Source organism: Idiotropiscis lumnitzeri, unplaced genomic scaffold (genome assembly GCF_059441095.1).
Source record: "Idiotropiscis lumnitzeri isolate Australia: NSW breed Sydney's pygmy pipehorse unplaced genomic scaffold, RoL_Ilum_1.0 HiC_scaffold_26, whole genome shotgun sequence".
Taxonomy (NCBI): Eukaryota; Metazoa; Chordata; class Actinopteri; order Syngnathiformes; family Syngnathidae; genus Idiotropiscis; species Idiotropiscis lumnitzeri.
The window spans coordinates 1,054,670-1,076,365 of NW_028283564.1; positions in this window are offsets into that span (position 1 = coordinate 1,054,670).

Genomic DNA, 21,696 nt, shown 5'->3' on the forward strand with positions numbered 1-21,696 from the left:
GCCTTCATCCTCTCTACCACCTGGAGCAGCATCTTGGCGGAGTGAACGGACAGCGGGGGGCGTGACTTGCCTTCATTCTTGTGACAGGTAAGTCACGCCCTCATGGAACATCAGCTGATAAAGACGGGCCACAAGACACCATCATGTGACACTCTGAAGAAGGCGAAAGACTTTCGTATTGTGACATCCTCAAGGCCTAAACACTCATCCGAGCAAATATAAGGTAGATTTTGTGAACCTGCCCGGAGAAAAACATCAACGAAAATAATTTGTATTTGTTTTAACCAGTTGGTGGCGCTACCACTGCGATCAAAAATAAGTTGGCAGCCGTCTTCAGGGCCTGAATATCCTCAAATGTGAAAAATTTCGAGAAGATGGATCATCTGAATCATTTTGCAGGAACTTTTGTTGCCACGGAGAATAATCAGACTCTGCGGCACCGCAATAGCCACGCCCTTCGAAGGAAAGTCACAAAAATAGGGATAGCGTAAGATCAATGTCTTGAGTCTTTTCTAGCCAATTTTCAATCGGATTCGTTAAAAGGGCACCGTGCAGTACGTCAAAATGTAAAAAATGATATTGATTGGCGCAAGGTGTATAACAGAATATAAACATATAGATGTCTTCAGGTACCGACTCTTTATGTACATGTGAAGTTTTGGATTTTTAGAAGCATGTGCATGAGAGTTATTAAGCATTTTGTCCATTGCGGCGAAGGAAATCTTAAGTGAAAACTTTGAAGCCCCGCCCCCGTCATATAGTATTTCGGAAACAAAAGATTTTAGCCCCAGTGTTTGTCCCAGGTCTTAAGATGCTACAGACAGAATTTTAAGGCAATCAGATGAAGCCTTTAGGATCAGGGTGCAAAAGAATGACCCCTGTAAACATGCAAAAAAGGGCAAAAGTCGGACTTTCAAAAATTCATAACTCATTTCCTGTTCATATTAGACGTTAAAATATCAAATTTTTCACCATGCCCGATGAGACTGCCAAGTTTGGTGAGTTTTTGTGCATGTTTCGGGGGTCAAAAATGCGATCGAACAATCGGAAAAATAATAATAATAATAATTTCAACAAAAACAATAGCGACTTCGCAGCGGTCGCTGCTCAGGCCCTAATAATAATAATAATAATAATAATAAATGTAATAATATTTTCTATAAAAACAATAGGGACCTCGCAGCCGTCGCAGCTCGGGCCCTAATAACAATTTCTAGAAAAACGATAGGGACCTCGCAGCGGTCACTGCTCGGGCCCTAATAATAATAATAATAATAATTTCCACAAAAACAATGGGGACCTCGTAGCGGTCGCTGCTCGGGCCCTAATAATAATTTCTACATAAACAATAGGGACCTCGCCGCGGTCGCTGCTCGGGCCCCAATAATAATTTCTACACAAAGTCCATTGTGGTGACCCGCCCCCTTTTAAGTAAATTCAAAATGGCCGACTTCCTGTAAAACCTAGCTTATTGCTCCAAGAGACTTTTTTGTAGGTCTTGGTCTTATACATACAGTGAACCCTCGCTACTTCGCGGTTCACCTTTCGCGGGTTCAGTGCTTCGCGGGTATAAAAAATATTCGGGGGCATTGTAGTTTCGCCGAGCGGCACGACGGGCGCTGGAGCGGTTAGACGGCCGGCGTGCGCCGAAGAAGAGCGTGGGCGAAGAAGAGCACGTTCCCCCGGACACGATCGGTGGCGACGTTTCGCGCGGTTCGGACCGTACCAGGGCTCCGGCCGGCGTGCGTGGCAGTTAAGCCGTAGAGGAGCACCGTCCCCGGGCACGGGCGGTGCCAAGCGGCCCCTAAGTTTAACCGAATGGAAGCTCTGGAGGAGGAGGGCATGCTCGCGTCACAGTAAGCCGAAGAGGAACACCTTCCCCGGGCACGGGCGGTTCCAAGCGGCCCCTAAGTTTAACCAAATGGAAGCTCCGGAGGAGGAGGGCATGCTCGCGTCACAGTAAGCCGAAGAGGAGCACCTTCCCCGGGCACGGGCGGTGCCAAGCGGCCCCTAAGTTTAACCGAATGGAAGCTCCGGGGGAGGAGGGCGGGCGTGTGTCACAGTTAAGCCGAATTGGAACACCTCTTCCGCCCGGGCACGAACGGAGCGCGAAGCTGTCAGTTATGAATGAATAAATGAATAAATAAATAAATAAATAAAGAATGCCACCTTTCATTTCACAGGGAACACCGGACGGCGTACCAGCAGGTAAAAGTCGGAGTAATTAAATAAATACAAAAAGAATGGCTGGGGAATAAAAAAATAATACGTTTTAATAATAATTTGTTTTTTTTGTTATAACATGAATTTCACTCTCTCTCTCTCTCTCTCTCCCCGTATATATATATACATATACATATATACATATACATATATATATATACATATATATATATACATATATACACATATATATATATACATATATATATATACATATATATATATACATATATACATATACATATATACATATATATATATACATATATACATATACATATATACATATATATATATACATATATATATATACATATATATATATACATATATATATATATATATATATATATTTATTATATATATTGTATTTTCTTTTAAGCATTTTTGAAGGTGCGCCGCTACTTCGCGGATTTTCAGTTTCCGCGGGTGGTCTCGGTCCCCATTAACCGCGATAACTGAGGGTTCACTGTACTCCATAAAATTTACAAAAAGCGAGGTGAAACACTCAACCAGGGCTGCTTTTTTGAACATTTCTCGAGGGCCATGGCGAGCCATTTCAAAAAAGCTGCACAACTAACGTATAAAATATTGATAAATTTGCTCTGCCTGATGTGTGTCTCAAGTTTCACGAGTTGTCGTTCATATTTAGAACCTCATAATCAGCGTTGTTTTATTGCCAAAAAGTGCAATGCCACTCCCACAACTTTTCACGAAAAAGGATGAATTTCGTATTGTGACATCCTCATGGCCGAAACAGTCCTCCGAGCATATATGAGGGCGACCTTGTTGAGTTGCACGGAGAAAAACATCCAAGAAAATAACTTGTATTAGCTTTTACCAGTTGGTGGCGCTACTACTACGATGAAAAATAAGTTGGTAGATGTCTTCAGGGCTGAAGTATCCTCAAATGTGTACAACTTCGAGAAGATAGGATCATCTGAGTCATGTTGCCGGAGCTTTTGTTGCCACAAAGTACAATCGGACTTTTCAGCACCGTAATTGCCACGCCTTTTGCCAAAACGTCACAAAACTCGGCAGAGAGTAAGATCATTGTCTTGAGTCTTTTCTGACTAATTTTCAGTCGGATTCGTCAAAAGGGCACCGTGCAGTACGTGAAAATTAAAATAAAAACAAATTTTTGATTCCACTTGGCGGCGCTGTGTGTATAACAAAATAATAACATTAAGATGTCTTCAGGTCGGGACATTTTATTTACAGGTGAATGTTTGGATTTTTAGGAGCATGTGCAGGGGAGTTATTAAGCATTCATTTATTTGTATTAGGTTCATTTTGTCTTCTTATTATTGATATTTGACAGATTCATTAAAAGCAGACAATTATGTTTTCGGTAAAATTTTTTACCTGACATGTTTCGGCGAGTCTTTCGCCTTCTTCAGAGTGTCGCATGATGGTGTCTTGAGACCCGTCTTTATCAGCTGATGTTCCATGAGGGTGTGACTTACCTGTCAAAAAAATGAAAAATCAGAGCAGTAAAAGAACAAGCACAACATGAACATTACAAATCAGCAATCACTGACCACTGCAAAAGGGAAAACCACATCATGGACCGGGAGAAGGGCAGGGTCATCGGCACCGAAGAGAACAAACAACAGCGCTGGATCAGAGAGGCCATTGAGATCTGCAAGCGAGGCATAAAAACCATGAACAGAGACAAGGGAGCCTTCATCCTCTCAACCACCTGGAGCAGCATCTTGGCGGAGTTAACGGACAGCGGGGGGCGTGACTTGCCTTCATTCTTGTGACAGGTAAGTCACGCCCTCATGGAACATCAGCTGATAAAGACGGGCCACAAGACACCATCATGTGACACTCTGAAGAAGGCGAAAGACTTTCGTATTGTGACATCCTCAAGGCCTAAACACTCATCCGAGCAAATATAAGGTAGATTTTGTTAACCTGCCCGGAGAAAAACATCAACGAAAATAATTTGTATTTGTTTTAACCAGTTGGTGGCGCTACCACTGCGATCAAAAATAAGTTGGCAGCCGTCTTCAGGGCCTGAATATCCTCAAATGTGAAAAATTTCGAGAAGATGGATCATCTGAATCATTTTGCAGGAACTTTTGTTGCCACGGAGAATAATCAGACTCTGCGGCACCGTAATAGCCACGCCCTTCGAAGGAAAGTCACAAAAATAGGGATAGAGTAAGATCAATGTCTTGAGTCTTTTCTAGCCAATTTTCAATCGGATTCGTTAAAAGGGCACCGTGCAGTACGTCAAAATGTAAAAAATGATATTGATTGGCGCAAGGTGTATAACTGAATATAAACATATAGATGTCTTCAGGTACCGACTCTTTATGTACATGTGAAGTTTTGGATTTTTAGCAGCATGTGCAAGAGAGTTATTAAGCATTTTGTCCATTGCGGCGAAGGAAATCTTAAGTGAAAACTTCGAAGCCCCGCCCCCGTCATATAGTATTTCGGAAACAAAAAATTTTAGTCCCAGTGTTTGTCCCAGGTCTTAAGATGCTACAGACAGAATTTTAAGGCAATCAGATGAAGCCTTTAGGATCAGGGTGCAAAAGAATGACCCCTGTAAACATGCAAAAAAGGGCAAAAGTCGGACTTTCAAAAATTCATAACTCACTTCCTGTTCATATTAGACGTTAAAATATCAAATTTTTCGCCATGCCCGATGAGACTGCCAAATTTGGTGAATTTTTGTGCATGTTTCGGGGGACAAAAATGCAATCGAACAATCGGAAAAATAATAATAATAATAATTTCTACAAAAACAATAGGGACTTCGCAGCGGTCGCTGCTCAGGCCCTAATAATAATAATAATAATAATAATAATAAAAGTAATAATATTTTCTACAAAAACAGTAGGGACCTCGCAGCCGTCGCAGCTTGGGCCCTAATAACAATTTCTAGAAAAACAATAGGGACCTCGCAGCGGTCACTGCTCGGGCCCTAATAATAATAATAATAAAAATAATAATAATTTCCACAAAAACAATGGGGACCTCGTAGCGGTCGCTGCTCGGGCCCTAATAATAATTTCTACATAAACAATAGGGACCTCGCCGCGGTCGCTGCTCGGGCCCCAATAATAAGTTCTACACAAAGTCCATTGTGGTGACCCGCCCCTTTTAAGTAAATTCAAAATGGCCGACTTCCTGTAAAACCTAGCTCATTGCTCCAAGAGACTTTTTTGTAGGTCTTGGTCTTATACATACGGTGAACCCTCGCTACTTCCCGGTTCACCTTTCGCGGGTTCAGTGCTTCGCGGGTATAAAAAATATTCGGGGGCATTGTAGTTTCGCCGAGCGGCACGACGGGCGCTGGAGCGGTTAGACGGCCGGCGTGCGCCGAAGAAGAGCGTGGGCGAAGAGGAGAGTGGACGAAGAAGAGCACGTTCCCCCGGACACGATCGGTGGCGACGTTTCGCGCGGTTCGGACCGTACCAGAGCTCCGGCCGGCGTGCGTGGCAGTTAAGCCGTAGAGGAGCACCTTCCCCGGGCACGGGCGGTGCCAAGCGGCCCCTAAGTTTAACCGAATGGAAGCTCCGGAGGAGGAGGGCATGCTCGCGTCACAGTAAGCCAAAGAGGAGCACCTTCCCCGGGCACGGGCGGTTCCAAGCGGCCCCTAAGTTTAACCGAATGGAAGCTCCGGAGGAGGCGGGCATGCTCGCGTCACAGTAAGCCGAAGAGGAGCACCTTCCCCGGGCACGGGCGGTGCCAAGCGGCCCCTAAGTTTAACCGAATGGAAGCTCCGGGGCAGGAGGGCGGGCGTGTGTCACAGTAAAGCCGAATTGGAACACCTCTTCCGCCCGGGCACGAACGGAGCGCGAAGCTGTCAGTTATGAATGAATAAATGAATAAATAAATAAATAAATAAAGAATGCCAGCTTTCATTTCACAGGGCACACCGGACGGCGTACCAGCAGGTAAAAGTCGGAGTAATTAAATAAATACAAAAAGAATGGCTGGGGAATAAAAAAATAATACGTTTTAATAATAATTTGGTTTTTTTGTTATAACATGAATTTCACTCTCTCTCTCTGTCTATATATATATATATATATATATATATATATATATATATATATATATATATATATATATATATATATATATATATATATATATATATATATATATATATATATATATATATATATATTTATTATATATATTGTATTTTTTTTTAAGCATTTTTGAAGGTGCGCCGCTACTTCGCGGATTTTCAGTTTTCGCGGGTGGTCTCTGTCCCCATTAACCGCGATAACCGAGGGTTCACTGTACTCCATAAAATTTACAAAAAGCAAGGTGAAACACTCAACCAGGGCTGCTTTTTTTAACATTTCTCGAGGGCCATGGCGAGCCATTTCAAAAAAGCTGCACAACTAACGTATAAAATATTGATAAATTTGCTCTGCCTGATGTGTGTGTAAAGTTTCACGAGTTGTCGTTCATATTTAGAACCTCATAATCAGCGTTGTTTTATTGCCGAACAGTGCAATGCCACTCCCACAACTTTTCACGAAAAAGGATGAATTTCGTATTGTGACATCCTCATGGCCGAAACAGTCATCCGAGCATGTATGAGGGCGACCTTGTTGAGTTGCACGGAGAAAAACATCCAAGAAAATAACTTGTATTAGCTTTTACCAGTTGGTGGCGCTACTACTACGATGAAAAATAAGTTGGTAGATGTCTTCAGGGCTGAAGTATCCTCAAATGTGTACAACTTCGAGAAGATAGGATCATCTGAGTCATGTTGCCGGAGCTTTTGTTGCCACAAAGTACAATCGGATTTTTCAGCACCGTAATAGCCACGCCTTTTGCCAAAACGTCACAAAATTCGGCAGAGAGTAAGATCATTGTCTTGAGTCTTTTCTGACTAATTTTCAGTCGGATTCGTCAAAAGGGCACCGTGCAGTACGTGAAAATTAAAATAAAAACACATTTTTGATTCCACTTGGCGGCGCTGTGTGTATAACAAAATAATAACATTAAGATGTCTTCAGGTCGGGACGTTTTATTTACAGGTGAAGGTTTGGATTTTTAGGAGCATGTGCAGGGGCGTTATTAAGCATTCATTTATTTGTATTAGGTTCATTTTGTCTTCTTATTATTGATATTTGACTGATTCATTAAAAGCAGACAATTATGTTTTAGGTTAATTTTTTACCTGACATGTTTCGGCGAGTCTTTCGCCTTCTTCAGAGTGTCGCATGATGGTGTCTTGAGACCCGTCTTTATCAGCTGATGTTCCATGAGGGTGTGACTTACCTGTCAAAAAAATGAAAAATCAGAGCAGTAAAAGAACAAGCACAACATGAACATTACAAATCAGCAATCACTGACCACTGCAAAAGGGAAAACCACATCATGGACCGGGAGAAGGGCAGGGTCATCCGCACCGAAGAGAACAAACAACAGCGCTGGATCAGAGAGGCCATTGAGATCTGCAAGCGAGGCATAAAAACCATGAACAGAGACAAGGGAGCCTTCATCCTCTCTACCACCTGGAGCAGCATCTTGGCGGAGTGAACGGACAGCGGGGGGCGTGACTTGCCTTCATTCTTGTGACAGGTAAGTCACGCCCTCATGGAACATCAGCTGATAAAGACGGGCCCACAAGACACCATCATGTGACACTCTGAAGAAGGCGAAAGACTTTCGTATTGTGACATCCTCAAGGCCTAAACACTCATCCGATCAAAAATAAGTTGGCAGCCGTCTTCAGGGCCTGAATATCCTCAAATGTGAAAAATTTCGAGAAGATGGATCATCTGAATCATTTTGCAGGAACTTTTGTTGCCACGGAGAATAATCAGACTCTGCGGCACCGTAATAGCCACGCCCTTCGAAGGAAAGTCACAAAAATAGGGATAGAGTAAGATCAATGTCTTGAGTCTTTTCTAGCCAATTTTCAATCGGATTCGTTAAAAGGGCACCGTGCAGTACGTCAAAATGTAAAAAATGATATTGATTGGCGCAAGGTGTATAACTGAATATAAACATATAGATGTCTTCAGGTACCGACTCTTTATGTACATGTGAAGTTTTGGATTTTTAGCAGCATGTGCAGGAGAGTTATTAAGCATTTTGTCCATTGCGGCGAAGGAAATCTTAAGTGAAAACTTCGAAGCCCCGCCCCCGTTCATATAGTATTTCGGAAACAAAAAATTTTAGCCCCAGTGTTTGTCCCAGGTCTTAAGATGCTACAGACAGAATTTTAAGGCAATCAGATGAAGCCTTTAGGATCAGGGTGCAAAAGAATGACCCCTGTAAACATGCAAAAAAGGGCAAAAGTCGGACTTTCAAAAATTCATAACTCACTTCCTGTTCATATTAGACGTTAAAATATCAAATTTTTCGCCATGCCCGATGAGACTGCCAAGTTTGGTGAATTTTTGTGCATGTTTCGGGGGTCAAAAATGCGATCGAACAATCGGAAAAATAATGATAATAATAATTTCTACAAAAACAATAGGGACTTCGCAGCGGTCGCTGCTCAGGCCCTAATAATAATAATAATAATAAAAGTAATAATATTTTCTACAAAAACAATAGGGACCTCGCAGCCGTCGCAGCTCGGGCCCTAATAACAATTTCTAGAAAAACAATAGGGACCTCGCAGCGGTCACTGCTCGGCCCTAATAATAATAATAATAATAATTTCCACAAAAACAATGGGGACCTCGTAGCGGTCGCTGCTCGGGCCCTAATAATAATTTCTACAAAAACAATAGGGACCTCGCCGCGGTCGCTGCTCGGGCCCCAATAATAATTTCTACACAAAGTCCATTGTGGTGACCCGCCCCCTTTTAAGTAAATTCAAAATGGCCGACTTCCTGTAAAACCTAGCTCATTGCTCCAAGAGACTTTTTTGTAGGTCTTGGTCTTATACATACAGTGAACCCTCGCTACTTGGCGGTTCACCTTTCGCGGGTTCAGTGCTTCGCGGGTCTAAAAAATATTCGGGGGCATTGTAGTTTCGCCGAGCGGCACGACGGGGCGCTGGAGCGGTTAGACGGCCGGTGTGCGCCGAAGAAGAGCGTGGGCGAAGAGGAGAGTGGACGAAGAAGAGCACGTTCCCCCGGACACGATCGGTGGCGACGTTTCGCGCGGTTCGGACAGTACCAGAGCTCCGGCCGGCGTGCGTGGCAGTTAAGCCGTAGAGGAGAACCTTCCCCGGGCACGGGCGGTGCCAAGCGGCCCCTAAGTTTAACCGAATGGAAGCTCCGGAGGAGGAGGGCATGCTCGCGTCACAGTAAGCCGAAGAGGAGCACCTTCCCCGGGCACGGGCGGTTCCAAGCGGCCCCTAAGTTTAACCGAATGGAAGCTCCGGAGGAGGAGGGCATGCTCGCGTCACAGTAAGCCGAAGAGGAGCACCTTCCCCGGGCACGGGCGGTGCCAAGCGGCCCCTAAGTATAACCGAATGGAAGCTCCGGGGGAGGAGGGCGAGTGTGTGTCACAGTTAAGCCGAATTGAAGCACCTCTTCCGCCCGGGCACGAGCGGAGCGCGAAGCTGTCAGTTATGAATGTATAAAAGAATAAATAAATAAAGAATGCCACCTTTCATTTCACAGGGCACACCGGACGGCGTACCAGCAGGTAAAAGTCGGAGTAATTAAATAAATACAAAAAGAATGGCTGGGGAATAAAAAAATAATACGTTTTAATAATAATTTGGTTTTTTTGTTATAACATTAATTTCACTCTCTCTCTCTCTCTCTCTCTCCCCCCGTATATATATATATATATATATATATATATATATATATATATATATATATATATATATATATATATATATATATATATATATATATTTATTATATATATTGTATTTTCTTTTAAGCATTTTTGAAGGTGCGCCGCTACTCCGCGGATTTTCAGTTTCCGCGGGTGGTCTCGGTCCCCATTAACCGCGATAACCAAGGGTTCACTGTACTCCATAAAATTTACAAAAAGCGAGGTGAAACACTCAACCAGGGCTGCTTTTTTGAACATTTCTCGAGGGCCATGGCGAGCCATTTCAAAAAAGCTGCACAACTAACGTATAAAATATTTATAAATTTGCTCTGCCTGATGTGTGTGTCAAGTTTCACGAGTTGTCGTTCATATTTAGAACCTCATAATCAGCGTTGTTTTATTGCCAAACAGTGCAATGCCACTCCCACAACTTTTCACGAAAAAGGATGAATTTCGTATTGTGACATCCTCATGGCCGAAACAGTCCTCCGAGCATATATGAGGGCGACCTTGTTGAGTTGCACGGAGAAAAACATCCAAGAAAATAACTTGTATTAGCTTTTACCAGTTGGTGGCGCTACTACTACGATGAAAAATAAGTTGGTAGATGTCTTCAGGGCTGAAGTATCCTCAAATGTGTACAACTTCGAGAAGATAGGATCATCTGAGTCATGTTGCCGGAGCTTTTGTTGCCACAAAGTACAATCGGACTTTTCAGCACCGTAATAGCCACGCCTTTTGCCAAAACGTCACAAAACTCGGCAGAGAGTAAGATCATTGTCTTGAGTCTTTTCTGACTAATTTTCAGTCGGATTCGTCAAAAGGGCACGTTGCAGTACGTGAAAATTAAAATAAAAACAAATTTTTGATTCCACTTGGCGGCGCTGTGTGTATAACAAAATAATAACATTAAGATGTCTTCAGGTCGGGACATTTTATTTACAGGTGAAGGTTTGGATTTTTAGGAGCATGTGCAGGGGAGTTATTAAGCATTCATTTATTTGTATTAGGTTCATTTTGTCTTCTTATTATTGATATTTGACAGATTCATTAAAAGCAGACAATTATGTTTTCGGTAAATTTTTTACCTGACATGTTTCGGCGAGTCTTTCGCCTTCTTCAGAGTGTCGCATGATGGTGTCTTGAGACCCGTCTTTATCAGCTGATGTTCCATGAGGGTGTGACTTACCTGTCAAAAAAATGAAAAATCAGAGCAGTAAAAGAACAAGCACAACATGAACATTACAAATCAGCAATCACTGACCACTGCAAAAGGGAAAACCACATCATGGACCGGGAGAAGGGCAGGGTCATCCGCACAGAAGAGAACAAACAACAGCGCTGGATCAGAGAGGCCATTGAGATCTGCAAGCGAGGCATAAAAACCATGAACAGAGACAAGGTTGCCTTCATCCTCTCTACCACCTGGACCAGCATCTTGGCGGAGTTAACGGACAGCGGGGGGCGTGACTTGCCTTCATTCTTGTGACAGGTAAGTCACGCCCTCATGGAACATCAGCTGATAAAGACGGGCCACAAGACACCATCATGTGACACTCTGAAGAAGGCGAAAGACTTTCGTATTGTGACATCCTCAAGGCCTAAACACTCATCCGAGCAAATATAAGGTAGATTTTGTGAACCTGCCCGGAGAAAAACATCAACGAAAATAATTTGTATTTGTTTTAACCAGTTGGTGGCGCTACCACTGCGATCAAAAATAAGTTGGCAGCCGTCTTCAGGGCCTGAATATCCTCAAATGTGAAAAATTTCGAGAAGATGGATCATCTGAATCATTTTGCAGGAACTTTTGTTGCCACGGAGAATAATCAGACTCTGCGGCACCGCAATAGCCACGCCCTTCGAAGGAAAGTCACAAAAATAGGGATAGCGTAAGATCAATGTCTTGAGTCTTTTCTAGCCAATTTTCAATCGGATTCGTTAAAAGGGCACCGTGCAGTACGTCAAAATGTAAAAAATGATATTGATTGGCGCAAGGTGTATAACAGAATATAAACATATAGATGTCTTCAGGTACCGACTCTTTATGTACATGTGAAGTTTTGGATTTTTAGCAGCATGTGCATGAGAGTTATTAAGCATTTTGTCCATTGCGGCGAAGGAAATCTTAAGTGAAAACTTTGAAGCCCCGCCCCCGTCATATAGTATTTCGGAAACAAAAGATTTTAGCCCCAGTGTTTGTCCCAGGTCTTAAGATGCTACAGACAGAATTTTAAGGCAATCAGATGAAGCCTTTAGGATCAGGGTGCAAAAGAATGACCCCTGTAAACATGCAAAAAAGGGCAAAAGTCGGACTTTCAAAAATTCATAACTCACTTCCTGTTCATATTAGCCGTTAAAATATCAAATTTTTCACCATGCCCGATGAGACTGCCAAGTTTGGTGAGTTTTTGTGCATGTTTCGGGGGTCAAAAATGCGATCGAACAATCGGAAAAATAATAATAATAATAATTTCAACAAAAACAATAGCGACTTCGCAGCGGTCGCTGCTCAGGCCCTAATAATAATAATAATAATAATAATAAAAGTAATAATATTTTCTACAAAAACAATAGGGACCTCGCAGCCGTCGCAGCTCGGGCCCTAATAACAATTTCTAGAAAAACGATAGGGACCTCGCAGCGGTCACTGCTCGGGCCCTAATAATAATAATAATAATAATTTCCACAAAAACAATGGGGACCTCGTAGCGGTCGCTGCTCGGGCCCTAATAATAATTTCTACATAAACAATAGGGACCTCGCCGCGGTCGCTGCTCGGGCCCCAATAATAATTTCTACACAAAGTCCATTGTGGTGACCCGCCCCCTTTTAAGTAAATTCAAAATGGCCGACTTCCTGTAAAACCTAGCTTATTGCTCCAAGAGACTTTTTTGTAGGTCTTGGTCTTATACATACAGTGAACCCTCGCTACTTCGCGGTTCACCTTTCGCGGGTTCAGTGCTTCGCGGGTATAAAAAATATTCGGGGGCATTGTAGTTTCGCCGAGCGGCACGACGGGCGCTGGAGCGGTTAGACGGCCGGCGTGCGCCGAAGAAGAGCGTGGGCGAAGAGGAGAGTGGACGAAGAAGAGCACGTTCCCCCGGACACGATCGGTGGCGACGTTTCGCGCGGTTCGGACCGTACCAGGGCTCCGGCCGGCGTGCGTGGCAGTTAAGCCGTAGAGGAGCACCGTCCCCGGGCACGGGCGGTGCCAAGCGGCCCCTAAGTTTAACCGAATGGAAGCTCTGGAGGAGGAGGGCATGCTCGCGTCACAGTAAGCCGAAGAGGAGCACCTTCCCCGGGCACGGGCGGTTCCAAGCGGCCCCTAAGTTTAACCAAATGGAAGCTCCGGAGGAGGAGGGCATGCTCGCGTCACAGTAAGCCGAAGAGGAGCACCTTCGCCGGGCACGGGCGGTTCCAAGCGGCCCCTAAGTTTAACCGAATGGAAGCTCCGGAGGAGGCGGGCATGCTCGCGTCACAGTAAGCCGAAGAGGAGCACCTTCCCCGGGCACGGGCGGTGCCAAGCGGCCCCTAAGTTTAACCGAATGGAAGCTCCGGGGGAGGAGGGCGGGCGTGTGTCACAGTTAAGCCGAATTGGAACACCTCTTCCGCCCGGGCACGAACGGAGCGCGAAGCTGTCAGTTATGAATGAATAAATGAATAAATAAATAAATAAATAAAGAATGCCACCTTTCATTTCACAGGGAACACCGGACGGCGTACCAGCAGGTAAAAGTCGGAGTAATTAAATAAATACAAAAAGAATGGCTGGGGAATAAAAAAATAATACGTTTTAATAATAATTTGTTTTTTTTGTTATAACATGAATTTCACTCTCTCTCTCTCTCTCTCTCCCCGTATATATATATATATATACATATATATATATATACATATATATATATATACATATATATATATATACATATATATATATACATATATATATATATACATATATATATATATACATATATATATATACACATATATATATATACATATATATATATACACATATATATATACACATATATATATATACATATATATATATACATATATATATATACATATATATATATACATATATATATACATATATATATATATACATATATATATATACATATATATATATACATATATATATATACATATATATATATACATATATATATACATACATATATATACATATATATATACATATATATATATACATATATATATATATATATATATATACATATATATACATATATATACATATATATATACATATATATATATACATATATATATATACATATATATACATATATATATACATACATATATATATACATATATATATATACATATATATACATATATATACATATATATACATATATATATACATACATATATATATACATATACATATATATATATATATATATATATATATATATATATATATATATATATATTTATTATATATATTGTATTTTCTTTTAAGCATTTTTGAAGGTGCGCCGCTACTTCGCGGATTTTCAGTTTCCGCGGGTGGTCTCGGTCCCCATTAACCGCGATAACTGAGGGTTCACTGTACTCCATAAAATTTACAAAAAGCGAGGTGAAACACTCAACCAGGGCTGCTTTTTTGAACATTTCTCGAGGGCCATGGCGAGCCATTTCAAAAAAGCTGCACAACTAACGTATAAAATATTGATAAATTTGCTCTGCCTGATGTGTGTCTCAAGTTTCACGAGTTGTCGTTCATATTTAGAACCTCATAATCAGCGTTGTTTTATTGCCAAAAAGTGCAATGCCACTCCCACAACTTTTCACGAAAAAGGATGAATTTCGTATTGTGACATCCTCATGGCCGAAACAGTCCTCCGAGCATATATGAGGGCGACCTTGTTGAGTTGCACGGAGAAAAACATCCAAGAAAATAACTTGTATTAGCTTTTACCAGTTGGTGGCGCTACTACTACGATGAAAAATAAGTTGGTAGATGTCTTCAGGGCTGAAGTATCCTCAAATGTGTACAACTTCGAGAAGATAGGATCATCTGAGTCATGTTGCCGGAGCTTTTGTTGCCACAAAGTACAATCGGACTTTTCAGCACCGTAATTGCCACGCCTTTTGCCAAAACGTCACAAAACTCGGCAGAGAGTAAGATCATTGTCTTGAGTCTTTTCTGACTAATTTTCAGTCGGATTCGTCAAAAGGGCACCGTGCAGTACGTGAAAATTAAAATAAAAACAAATTTTTGATTCCACTTGGCGGCGCTGTGTGTATAACAAAATAATAACATTAAGATGTCTTCAGGTCGGGACGTTTTATTTACAGGTGAATGTTTGGATTTTTAGGAGCATGTGCAGGGGAGTTATTAAGCATTCATTTATTTGTATTAGGTTCATTTTGTCTTCTTATTATTGATATTTGACAGATTCATTAAAAGCAGACAATTATGTTTTCGGTAAAATTTTTTACCTGACATGTTTCGGCGAGTCTTTCGCCTTCTTCAGAGTGTCGCATGATGGTGTCTTGAGACCCGTCTTTATCAGCTGATGTTCCATGAGGGTGTGACTTACCTGTCAAAAAAATGAAAAATCAGAGCAGTAAAAGAACAAGCACAACATGAACATTACAAATCAGCAATCACTGACCACTGCAAAAGGGAAAACCACATCATGGACCGGGAGAAGGGCAGGGTCATCGGCACCGAAGAGAACAAACAACAGCGCTGGATCAGAGAGGCCATTGAGATCTGCAAGCGAGGCATAAAAACCATGAACAGAGACAAGGGAGCCTTCATCCTCTCTACCACCTGGAGCAGCATCTTGGCGGAGTTAACGGACAGCGGGGGGCGTGACTTGCCTTCATTCTTGTGACAGGTAAGTCACGGCCTCATGGAACATCAGCTGATAAAGACGGGCCACAAGACACCATCATGTGACACTCTGAAGAAGGCGAAAGACTTTCGTATTGTGACATCCTCAAGGCCTAAACACTCATCCGAGCAAATATAAGGTAGATTTTGTTAACCTGCCCGGAGAAAAACATCAACGAAAATAATTTGTATTTGTTTTAACCAGTTGGTGGCGCTTACCACTGCGATCAAAAATAAGTTGGCAGCCGTCTTCAGGGCCTGAATATCCTCAAATGTGAAAAATTTCGAGAAGATGGATCATCTGAATCATTTTGCAGGAACTTTTGTTGCCACGGAGAATAATCAGACTCTGCGGCACCGTAATAGCCACGCCCTTCGAAGGAAAGTCACAAAAATAGGGATAGAGTAAGATCAATGTCTTGAGTCTTTTCTAGCCAATTTTCAATCGGATTCGTTAAAAGGGCACCGTGCAGTACGTCAAAATGTAAAAAATGATATTGATTGGCGCAAGGTGTATAACTGAATATAAACATATAGATGTCTTCAGGTACCGACTCTTTATGTACATGTGAAGTTTTGGATTTTTAGCAGCATGTGCAAGAGAGTTATTAAGCATTTTGTCCATTGCGGCGAAGGAAATCTTAAGTGAAAACTTCGAAGCCCCGCCCACGTCATAAAGTATTTCGGAAACAAAAAATTTTAGTCCCAGTGTTTGTCCCAGGTCTTAAGATGCTACAGACAGAATTTTAAGGCAATCAGATGAAGCCTTTAGGATCAGGGTGCAAAAGAATGACCCCTGTAAACATGCAAAAAAGGGCAAAAGTCGGACTTTCAAAAATTCATAACTCACTTCCTGTTCATATTAGACGTTAAAATATCAAATTTTTCGCCATGCCCGATGAGACTGCCAAATTTGGTGAATTTTTGTGCATGTTTCGGGGGACAAAAATGCAATCGAACAATCGGAAAAATAATAATAATAATAATTTCTACAAAAACAATAGGGACTTCGCAGCGGTCGCTGCTCAGGCCCTAATAATAATAATAATAATAATAATAATAATAATAAAAGTAATAATATTTTCTACAAAAACAGTAGGGACCTCGCAGCCGTCGCAGCTTGGGCCCTAATAACAATTTCTAGAAAAACAATAGGGACCTCGCAGCGGTCACTGCTCGGGCCCTAATAATAATAATAATAAAAATAATAATAATTTCCACAAAAACAATGGGGACCTCGTAGCGGTCGCTGCTCGGGCCCTAATAATAATTTCTACATAAACAATAGGGACCTCGCCGCGGTCGCTGCTCGGGCCCCAATAATAATTTCTACACAAAGTCCATTGTGGTGACCCGCCCCTTTTAAGTAAATTCAAAATGGCCGACTTCCTGTAAAACCTAGCTCATTGCTCCAAGAGACTTTTTTGTAGGTCTTGGTCTTATACATACGGTGAACCCTCGCTACTTCGCGGTTCACCTTTCGCGGGTTCAGTGCTTCGCGGGTATAAAAAATATTCGGGGGCATTGTAGTTTCGCCGAGCGGCACGACGGGCGCTGGAGCGGTTAGACGGCCGGCGTGCGCCGAAGAAGAGCGTGGGCGAAGAGGAGAGTGGACGAAGAAGAGCACGTTCCCCCGGACACGATCGGTGGCGACGTTTCGCGCGGTTCGGACCGTACCAGAGCTCCGGCCGGCGTGCGTGGCAGTTAAGCCGTAGAGGAGCACCTTCCCCGGGCACGGGCGGTGCCAAGCGGCCCCAAAGTTTAACCGAATGGAAGCTCCGGAGGAGGAGGGCATGCTCGCGTCACAGTAAGCCAAAGAGGAGCACCTTCCCCGGGCACGGGCGGTTCCAAGCGGCCCCTAAGTTTAACCGAATGGAAGCTCCGGAGGAGGCGGGCATGCTCGCGTCACAGTAAGCCGAAGAGGAGCACCTTCCCCGGGCACGGGCGGTGCCAAGCGGCCCCTAAGTTTAACCGAATGGAAGCTCCGGGGCAGGAGGGCGGGCGTGTGTCACAGTAAAGCCGAATTGGAACACCTCTTCCGCCCGGGCACGAACGGAGCGCGAAGCTGTCAGTTATGAATGAATAAATGAATAAATAAATAAATAAATAAAGAATGCCACCTTTCATTTCACAGGGCACACCGGACGGCGTACCAGCAGGTAAAAGTCGGAGTAATTAAATAAATACAAAAAGAATGGCTGGGGAATAAAAAAATAATACGTTTTAATAATAATTTGTTTTTTTTGTTATAACATGAATTTCACTCTCTCTCTCTGTCTATATATATATATATATATATATATATATATATATATATATATATATTTATTATATATATTGTATTTTTTTTTAAGCATTTTTGAAGGTGCGCCGCTACTTCGCGGATTTTCAGTTTTCGCGGGTGGTCTCTGTCCCCATTAACCGCGATAACCGAGGGTTCACTGTACTCCATAAAATTTACAAAAAGCAAGGTGAAACACTCAACCAGGGCTGCTTTTTTTAACATTTCTCGAGGGCCATGGCGAGCCATTTCAAAAAAGCTGCACAACTAACGTATAAAATATTGATAAATTTGCTCTGCCTGATGTGTGTGTAAAGTTTCACGAGTTGTCGTTCATATTTAGAACCTCATAATCAGCGTTGTTTTATTGCCGAACAGTGCAATGCCACTCCCACAACTTTTCACGAAAAAGGATGAATTTCGTATTGTGACATCCTCATGGCCGAAACAGTCATCCGAGCATATATGAGGGCGACCTTGTTGAGTTGCACGGAGAAAAACATCCAAGAAAATAACTTGTATTAGCTTTTACCAGTTGGTGGCGCTACTACTACGATGAAAAATAAGTTGGTAGATGTCTTCAGGGCTGAAGTATCCTCAAATGTGTACAACTTCGAGAAGATAGGATCATCTGAGTCATGTTGCCGGAGCTTTTGTTGCCACAAAGTACAATCGGATTTTCAGCACCGTAATAGCCACGCCTTTTGCCAAAACGTCACAAAATTCGGCAGAGAGTAAGATCATTGTCTTGAGTCTTTTCTGACTAATTTTCAGTCGGATTCGTCAAAAGGGCACCGTGCAGTACGTGAAAATTAAAATAAAAACACATTTTTGATTCCACTTGGCGGCGCTGTGTGTATAACAAAATAATAACATTAAGATGTCTTCAGGTCGGGACGTTTTATTTACAGGTGAAGGTTTGGATTTTTAGGAGCATGTGCAGGGGCGTTATTAAGCATTCATTTATTTGTATTAGGTTCATTTTGTCTTCTTATTATTGATATTTGACTGATTCATTAAAAGCAGACAATTATGTTTTAGGTTAATTTTTTACCTGACATGTTTCGGCGAGTCTTTCGCCTTCTTCAGAGTGTCGCATGATGGTGTCTTGAGACCCGTCTTTATCAGCTGATGTTCCATGAGGGTGTGACTTACCTGTCAAAAAAATGAAAAATCAGAGCAGGAAAAGAACAAGCACAACATGAACATTACAAATCAGCAATCACTGACCACTGCAAAAGGGAAAACCACATCATGGACCGGGAGAAGGGCAGGGTCATCCGCACCGAAGAGAACAAACAACAGCGCTGGATCAGAGAGGCCATTGAGATCTGCAAGCGAGGCATAAAAACCATGAACAGAGACAAGGGAGCCTTCATCCTCTCTACCACCTGGAGCAGCATCTTGGCGGAGTGAACGGACAGCGGGGGGCGTGACTTGCCTTCATTCTTGTGACAGGTAAGTCACGCCCTCATGGAACATCAGCTGATAAAGACGGGCCCACAAGACACCATCATGTGACACTCTGAAGAAGGCGAAAGACTTTCGTATTGTGACATCCTCAAGGCCTAAACACTCATCCGATCAAAAATAAGTTGGCAGCCGTCTTCAGGGCCTGAATATCCTCAAATGTGAAAAATTTCGAGAAGATGGATCATCTGAATCATTTTGCAGGAACTTTTGTTGCCACGGAGAATAATCAGACTCTGCGGCACCGTAATAGCCACGCCCTTCGAAGGAAAGTCACAAAAATAGGGATAGAGTAAGATCAATGTCTTGAGTCTTTTCTAGCCAATTTTCAATCGGATTCGTTAAAAGGGCACCGTGCAGTACGTCAAAATGTAAAAAATGATATTGATTGGCGCAAGGTGTATAACTGAATATAAACATATAGATGTCTTCAGGTACCGACTCTTTATGTACATGTGAAGTTTTGGATTTTTAGCAGCATGTGCAGGAGAGTTATTAAGCATTTTGTCCATTGCGGCGAAGGAAATCTTAAGTGAAAACTTCGAAGCCCCGCCCCCGTTCATATAGTATTTCGGAAACAAAAAATTTTAGCCCCAGTGTTTGTCCCAGGTCTTAAGATGCTACAGACAGAATTTTAAGGCAATCAGATGAAGCCTTTAGGATCAGGGTGCAAAAGAATGACCCCTGTAAACATGCAAAAAAGGGCAAAAGTCGGACTTTCAAAAATTCATAACTCACTTCCTGTTCATATTAGACGTTAAAATATCAAATTTTTCGCCATGCCCGATGAGACTGCCAAGTTTGGTGAATTTTTGTGCATGTTTCGGGGGTCAAAAATGCGATCGAACAATCGGAAAAATAATGATAATAATAATTTCTACAAAAACAATAGGGACTTCGCAGCGGTCGCTGCTCAGGCCCTAATAATAATAATAATAATAAAAGTAATAATATTTTCTACAAAAACAATAGGGACCTCGCAGCCGTCGCAGCTCGGGCCCTAATAACAATTTCTAGAAAAACAATAGGGACCTCGCAGCGGTCACTGCTCGGGCCCTAATAATAATAATAATAATAATTTCCACAAAAACAATGGGGACCTCGTAGCGGTCGCTGCTCGGGCCCTAATAATAATTTCTACAAAAACAATAGGGACCTCGCCGCGGTCGCTGCTCGGGCCCCAATAATAATTTCTACACAAAGTCCATTGTGGTGACCCGCCCCCTTTTAAGTAAATTCAAAATGGCCGACTTCCTGTAAAACCTAGCTCATTGCTCCAAGAGACTTTTTTGTAGGTCTTGGTCTTATACATACAGTGAACCCTCGCTACTTGGCGGTTCACCTTTCGCGGGTTCAGTGCTTCGCGGGTCTAAAAAATATTCGGGGGCATTGTAGTTTCGCCGAGCGGCACGACGGGGCGCTGGAGCGGTTAGACGGCCGGTGTGCGCCGAAGAAGAGCGTGGGCGAAGAGGAGAGTGGACGAAGAAGAGCACGTTCCCCCGGACACGATCGGTGGCGACGTTTCGCGCGGTTCGGACAGTACCAGAGCTCCGGCCGGCGTGCGTGGCAGTTAAGCCGTAGAGGAGAACCTTCCCCGGGCACGGGCGGTGCCAAGCGGCCCCTAAGTTTAACCGAATGGAAGCTCCGGAGGAGGAGGGCATGCTCGCGTCACAGTAAGCCGAAGAGGAGCACCTTCCCCGGGCACGGGCGGTTCCAAGCGGCCCCTAAGTTTAACCGAATGGAAGCTCCGGAGGAGGAGGGCATGCTCGCGTCACAGTAAGCCGAAGAGGAGCACCTTCCCCGGGCACGGGCGGTGCCAAGCGGCCCCTAAGTTTAACCGAATGGAAGCTCCGGGGGAGGAGGGCGAGTGTGTGTCACAGTTAAGCCGAATTGGAGCACCTCTTCCGCCCGGGCACGAGCGGAGCGCGAAGCTGTCAGTTATGAATGTATAAAAGAATAAATAAATAAAGAATGCCACCTTTCATTTCACAGGGCACACCGGACGGCGTACCAGCAGGTAAAAGTCGGAGTAATTAAATAAATACAAAAAGAATGGCTGGGGAATAAAAAAATAATACGTTTTAATAATAATTTG